This window comes from Molossus molossus, unplaced genomic scaffold, assembly GCF_014108415.1.
Source record: "Molossus molossus isolate mMolMol1 unplaced genomic scaffold, mMolMol1.p scaffold_m16_p_20, whole genome shotgun sequence".
NCBI lineage: Eukaryota > Metazoa > Chordata > Mammalia > Chiroptera > Molossidae > Molossus > Molossus molossus.
The window spans coordinates 22,151,185-22,158,884 of NW_023425356.1; the positions used below are offsets into that span (position 1 = coordinate 22,151,185).

Here is a 7,700-nt window from a genome sequence, read left to right on the forward strand (position 1 = left end):
ATTAAAGCTCATAATCATTAAGACTGTTCTGTCACATTTCTCTAAAGTCATGTCATATTTATCCTAGTGAGAATTCTATACCCAGATCATTTTCTCTCATGTTCTACAGGGTCTGTCAGTTGACTTGATAAGAGCAATTGCTCAGCTCAGAAAACCCTCATTTTGGATGTTCTCTTTGCTTTTTCATCTTCATACTCCTACTTTTTAGCTTAGCAGAGAAAGCACTCTCATAAAGGACTCTCTACAAATCTTTGCTATTTTATGCTAGAATAATTCTTAAACATTATTCATGTTTACATTTTGATCACCTATCTAAATCTCAAAACTCATCATGATCATAGAGAACATTTTATTTCCCTAATTTTCTCCATAATGCCTAAAATTCAGTAACTGCACTGACCTCAGTTTTCTTTTTTTTTTTAATCCTCACCAGAGGATACTTTTTCCCATTTTTATCTTCAGATAGAGTGAGGGAGAGAAAGAGAAAGAGGGAAAGGAAAAAAGAGAAAGAGAGAGAGAGAAAAAAAACATAACAATTGGTTGCCTCCCGCACGACACCGACCAGGGCCAGAGACCGAACTGCAACCGAGGTACGTGCACTTGACCAGAATTGAAACCGCATCTCTTTGGTCCAAGGACAACACTCTACCGCTGAGCTAAACCGGCCAGGGCTGACCTCAGTTTCCCAGCAGTGCCATATATCAAGATCTGATCTGGAAGTCAATCTTTCAAGATTTTTTTTTTAAGTCCTCACCCGAGGACATTTCTGCAATTATCTTCAGATAGAGCAGGAGGGAGAGAGGGAGGAAGAGAGAGAGAAACATCAATGTGAGAGACATACATTGAGTGGCTGCCACTCACACAACCCCAACCGAGGCCAGGGACAAACTGCAACCGAGGTAGGTACGTGTCAAGATGTTTTAAGGTATCTTTTCTCCTAAAAGATAGTCTGATTAACTTCCACATTCTTGGCAGGTTAATACTCTGTAAGATCTATTGCTAGCCCTGGCCGGTTTGGCTCAGCGGTTGGAGCGTCAGCCTGCGGACCAGAGAGTCCTGGGTTCGGTCCCGTTAGGGGCAAGTACCATCCCCCCCCCAAAAAAGGAAAAAAAAAAAAGAGATCTATTGCTAAACGGTACATTTAATTTTGGTATAACCATATGAATAAAGTTCTGAAACTAGGAGTGATTTTATGCCTCAGTGACACATTATATGAACAGCTCTATGGTGACTCTATTTACCCATCATGAGACAGCAGTACATATATACAGTTGTCCCTCACCACTTCGCGCCTCGACTTTCGGGCTTCACTCTACCGGGTATAGTATTTGAAAAAACAGCGATAGAGTGAAGCCATGAAAGTTGAAGCGCGAAGTGGCGAGGGACGACTGTATAACCTATCAATCTCTACATATTAAATGTGCACTGCTCTAAAGAAGCATATTCAGATAACGCAGAGTGAAAAAAGAGCTCCAAATGAACGGCTGCAGTACCGAGCTCTACTATTCAGCAGCCTTTGGGCCAAGTGGGTCCTCTAAGCCTCAGTTTACTCATCTTACAAAGTGAGGACAAAAGCCATGCCTGTATTGTACTTAATTCATTCAATAAATAGTTATTGTGTAACTACTAAATGTACTGGATGCTGAGGACATATACAACAGTGAACAAAACAGACAAGAATCCTCACCTTAACTAGTCTTATATTCTAGTAGAATTGAATCACAAGCGAGAAAATGTAAGCAATTTGAAAATCCAAAGCAATAAATGCACTATTACATGAAATGTGTGCCCAAGCACTATACTAACAGATTATTCAGGTCTGTAAGCTAATGAGCAAACTAAACATGCAGTGGGCAAAAATCAATGTTTCGAACAGTCACTAGCTTTTTTACTAATCAAATGTTGAACAAGAACTCAGTGGGGTGTGTGTGTGGGTTTGTTATGGTGTGGAAGGAAAGGAAGGCGGAATGATCTCTGAATGAGCAGATAGCAGAATCCAGTCTTCTGAAAGATTTCCTTACTCCGTGCTCTTCTTCACTACAACCTGAGTTACCCTCTGAAGCCCCATTCTTCTCTTTCTGCTCTCGCCGTCTCTCCGACCCGCCCTTACCCCACCTTGTTCTACCCAAACTCATCTCTCGAGCTAGTCTCCCCACCCCGTCCCCTTCCCGCCCCCGCCCTTTTCCTCTCAACAATCTCATTCTAACCCCTTCTCCCACAGAACCTTGTTCTTCTCTCAGCTGCCCTCCCACTGAGCCTCCCGCTTCGGTCCTCCTCTGGGTCTGAGCGCTGGCCCCAGGCGCTCGGAATGGAGGACACCCGCTCTGGGCCCGCAGCCACTACTCACCTCACAAACTTCAGCCCCTGAGACGGAGCCCGAACGTTACACCGGAACCGGAAACCCTCCAACTGCCCTACGTTCTGCCGTCTCTACCGCCACCGCCACCTCCACGCCGTGGTCCTCCAACACGTGACGGGAGAGGGCCGGGCCGCCCACTCGCGCAGCCGTAATAGCAATCTTCCGGGCGGCGGGGCGCATGCGTGTTGGAGCCCCAAAGTTGCACCACGTTAATTACAGCCTGTTTCGTTTCCCCCAGCTAAATCTATTAAATAGGTTACTGCGAAGTTAATTTGGCCTGAAGCAGAAGTTAGGCTGCTTGCAGTGTTCCTAGTATGGAGAATAAGTGTGCTAAAGTTATGCGAGACCTAAAAGGGAGCCTAAATGCGGCCTTTCTGTAGAAAGTCAGTCCTCGGAAAGAGTCGACATCATTAGGATTAGCCACGTCTCCTTAACCTTTCGCCCGTAGTTCAATTGACAGTGGTGCCAGAGACCAACCACCCAGAAAAAAAGACGACTATAGGATTTCAAAGATAGTAGCAACCCCCCTCCCCGCACCTTTTACTGTTTCTTTCATTCATTGACGGAACAAATATTTATTGACTGTCTACTGGTATGTGCCCGAAATCCTCTGAGAAACCATATTGCTTAATGATTAAGTAAGAGCATGGGCTTTGAAGCCGGACTGCTTAGATTCATATTCCAGTTCTCCCACTCACCAGTTGTAGCATTAGGCAAACTAGTTAAGTCCTCTATTCCCTCACCTGTAAAAAAAAAGAAAGAAAGAAAAGAAAAGAAAAACCCCATCTCATTGGGCTGTGAAGAATGGCTGAAGGTAATTACTTAAATAAAACTGCTTCTCACAGAGTTCAATAAAGCTACATGATATATAACATAAATGTATAATAGACATCTCTATTCTATTTTACATATTACTTACATCTATATAAACAATTTACACAAAGAAAACTAAATTCCTTTTCCTCATCTCAGTTAATGGCAACTATATTCTTTTTTTTTTTTTTATCCTCACTGGAGGACATTTTTTACATTTATCTTCAGACAGAGCAGGAGGGAGAGAGGGGGGAAAGAGAGAGACACAGAGAGAGAGAGCGAGAGAGAGAAACATTGATGTGAGAGACACACATCAACTGGTTGCCACCCACATGACCCCAACTGGGGCCGGGGACAAACTGCAACCGAGGTATGGTGCCCTTAACAAAACCCAACCCAGGACTCTCTGGTGTGCGGGCTGATGCTCTAACCACTGAGCAAACCAGCCAGGGCTTTTCTTTTTTTTTTTCTTTTTGTACAGTACTTATCATCGCCTGTGGTACTAGTACTAGTACTAGTACTAAGATAATTTACTTATATTTACTGCTTATCATCTGATTCCCTCTGCTAAAATGTAAACTCCTTGCCTAGCTAGTGTGGCTCAGTGGATTGATCCTTGTCCCATGGACTGAGAGGTCCTGGTTTGATTCCCCATTAGTGCACAAGCCTGGGTTGCAGGCTTGATCCCCAGTAGGGGTATGTGGGAGGCAGCTGATCGATGTTTCTCTCTCACATTGATGTTTCTATCTCTCTCTCCTTCCTCTCTCTCTAAAAAAAAAAGCCCTGGCCAGTTAGAGTGGACCAATGAGTCACGGGTTCAATTCTGGTCAAGGGCATGTACCTTGGTTGTGGTTTGTGCCCGGCCCTGGTCAGGGTCATGTGTCTCTCTCACATCAATGTCTGTGTCTGTGTCCGTGTCTGTCTCTGTCTCTCTCTCCCCCCTTTCTCCCTTACTTTCTCTCTCCCTCTCTCACCTTCTCTCTTCCTCCCTCCCACTCTACCTGAAGATAAATAGAAAAATATCCTCGGGTGAGGATTTAAGAAATAAAATAAAAATATAAACTTTAAAAAATTTTGTTTTTTTCTTTATTGATATTTAGAGCGAGAGGAAGGGAGAAGGAGAGAGATAGAAACATCAATGAGAGAGAACATCGATTGGCCACCTCCTGCATGCCCCCCACTGGGGACTTGGCCCAAACCTGGACATGTGCCCTGACCGGGAATCGAACCAGTGACCTCTTGGTACATGGGTTGAGGCTCAACCACTGAGCCACACCGACCAGCTGGGTGAATGTAAACTTAAAGGCAGGAATCACTGTCATTAATATATCTTAAATGTGCCCTGAACGGTTTGGTTCAGCGGTTAGAGCGTCGGCCTGCAGTCCAGAGAGACCTGGGTTCGGTTCCTGCTAAGGGCACGTACCTCGGTTGCAGTTTGTCCCTGGTCCTGGTTGGTCATACGGGTGGCAGCCACTCAATGTGTCCCTTTCACGTCGATCTCTCTCCCCCCCCCCTCTTCATCTCTCTCCCTCCCACTCTATCTGAACAAAAAATAGAAAAATGTCCTCGGGTGAGGATAAAAAATATATATTACCTTAAATGCCTACAATAGCACCTGCCACAATTAAGTAAACATTTGTTGAATTAAAGAATGAAGTTTTTTTTTTCTTTCTTTATTGATTTTAGAGAAGAGGAAGGGAGGGGGAGAGATAGAAACATCAGTTGATGAGAGAGAACATCAATTGGCTGCCTCTTGCACTCCCCACACTGGGGATTTGGCTCACAACCTGGACATGTGCCCTGACTGGGAATCAAACTGGTGACCTCTTGGTGCATGGGTTGATGCTCAACCACTGAGCCACACTAGCTGAGCGAGTCCCCCCACCCCCCCCCCTCAGTGGATCTTGCAGGCTTCAGAACTTGCTGAAGCCTGGTTTTTACCTAAAGGATAGACATTCTTTAAGGGCAGGAATCATGTCATATTGTCTTTGTACCTTCAGAACCAAGGGTAGTGTCAGGCATAGTAAAGACTCAGTAAATAATAAACAAGGCTTCCCAGAACTGTTTTCCTCTTTCTATCAATAAGCTTGTATTTTTCTCTTTCTTCAAAATGAGGCTCTAAACCTTACTGACCCTGTAAACTATTTTGAAAAGCATGTATGTGAGTGAAGTATAGTTTGGAATAAGTACATCCAACATTATGATACAATTTCACAGATGGGAAATGAAAAAAATATTCCTTATATCAGATTACAAACTACAGGAACAAAATTCCAAGATGTCTTCTTGGATAGAGACTCACTAGGGAGGTTATTGCAATTTCCCAAGGAGCACATGATTTTTTAATATAAAGGTTGGTTTTTATGAAATTTGAGAAAGACATAGCAAAGCTGATTATTGTGCAGCAGACATGATGGAATAAAGCCTGGCTTTGAGGAACAAATTGAGGGAGTTTGAACATGGTGCTCAAGTTATTCATGCTTCAATTTCCTCGCTGTTTCTATAGCACCTAACACCAATGAACCGCTTAATAGTCACTCAAAAAAGTCTGTTGACTGGGTCAGTGAGTTCCAACTCTGCAGAGTTGTAAGCTTTTTTGTTTCAGTGCTTTTAACCAGCTGAATTCATTTCCCCCAAAGGAAATGTTTTTCTAGGAACTGATTTTATTTCCAATATTTGTAATTGTATAGGTTTAAATCCTTAGTCTCCCAGTTACTAGCTGTAATTCATTCAAGTAATTTTTGAAACTGTTTCCTCAATTATAAAGTGAGAATAAAAACCTCTACTTCAAAAGAGTATTGTGAGGATTAAATGTAATGTATAAAACACATTTAGTGTGTCACTGGCAAAAGGACAAACATATAGACCAAGAGAATAGAATAGAGAGCCTGAAATAAACCTCACATATATGGTCAGTTGATTATTGACAAGGATGCCAAGACCATTCAATAGGGAAAGGACAGTATGTTCAACAAATGGTGCAGTGAAAACTGGATATCCACATGCATAAGAATGAAGTTGGATCCCTTCCTTACGTTAAATACAAAAAAAAAAAAAAGATGCAAATTGGATCAAAAACCTAAACTTCAGTCAAAACCATAAAAACTTTAGAATAAAATGTAGAGGGAAATCTCACGACATTGAATTTGGCAATAATTTTTTGGATATGCCATCAAAAGGACAAGCAACAAAAGAAATATAAACTGGACTTCATCAAAATTAAAAACTTTTGTGCATCAAAGGACACTATCAAGAGAGTAAAAAGATAACCTACAGAATGGGAAAAAGTTTTTGTAAGTCATATATCTGATAAAGGATTACTAACCAGAACATATTTAAAAAAATTCTTAAAACTCGCCCGGCTGGTGTGGCTCAGTGGATTGAGTATTGTCCCATGTACTGAGAGGTCCCAGTTCGATTCTCAGTCAGGGCACAAGCCCCACTGCAGGCTCAATCCCCAGTGCGGGGCATGCAGGAGGCAGCGAATTGATTTTTCTCTCTCATATCGATGTTTCCATCTCTTTCTCCCTTCCTCTCTCTCTAAAAAAAAAAATGAATAAAATATATTTTAAAAAAAAACTCTTATAACTCAACAACAACAACAAAAACCCAATTCAACAGAATAGGCAAAGTACTTGAATACACATTTATCCATAGAAGATATACAAATGGCCAACAAACTTGAAAAGATGCTTAACACCATCATCAGGGAAATGCAAATCAAAACCACAAGGAGCTCTGGCCGGGTAGCTCAGTTGGTTATAGCATCATACCAATGTGCCAAGGTTGTGGGTTCAATCTCTGGTCAGGGCACATATGAGAAGCAACCAATGAACACATAGATGAGTGGAACAACAAATCAATGTCTCTCTCTCTCTGTAAAATCAATCAATAAAAAAAAAAAGGTGATACCACTTTACACACATTAGGATGGCTACAATTAAAAAAATAAAATGCCCTGGCTGGTTTGGCTCAGCAGTTAGAGCATTAGCCTGCGGACCAGAGAGTCCTGGATTCAGTTCCTGCTAAGAGCACGTACCTCTCTCATCGATGTTTCTCTCTCTTGCCCCACCTCTGTCCCTCCCACTCTATCTGAAGATAAATGCAAAAATGTCCTCGGGTGAGGATAAAAAAAAATGCCCTGACCAGTTTGGCTCAGCAGTTAGAGCATCAGCTTGCAGACCAAAGAGTCTTGGGTTCAATTCTGGCCAAGGGCATGTACCTTGGTTGTGGTTCATCCCTGCCCCTGGTTGGGGTCATGCACAAGGCAACCAATCAATATGTCTTTCTCACATCAATGTTTTTCTCTCTTGCTCCTTATCCCACGCTATCTGAAGATAAATGGAAAAATATCCTTAGGTGAGGATTAAAAAACCCAACAATATAAAAGTGTTGGTGAGGATATGGAGAAATTGGAACCCTGTGCACTGTTAGTGAGAATGTAGAATAGTGCTGCTGCTATGGGAGAGAGTATGATGGTTTCTAAAAAACATTAAAAACAGAATTACTGCCCTGGCTGGGTGGCTCA

General features: G+C 42.3%; 1 protein-coding gene across 3 annotated transcripts in view; it reads right to left on the bottom strand.

Moving 5' to 3' along the window:
• The window catches only part of PRPF3 (pre-mRNA processing factor 3), a 28,412-nt gene extending 25,940 nt beyond the window's left edge, over positions 1–2,472 (bottom strand). Inside the window, exon 1 of one of the 3 annotated variants that reach the window (XM_036273043.1) lies at positions 2,348–2,472. The gene's annotated coding sequence lies outside the window, so the exon portion shown is untranslated. Of the gene's footprint in view, positions 1–2,224; positions 2,246–2,347 lie in introns of those variants that run through there. The other 2 variants (XM_036273040.1, XM_036273042.1) reach the window with 2 other exon arrangements.
• Positions 2,473–7,700: the final 5,228 nt, after the last annotated feature.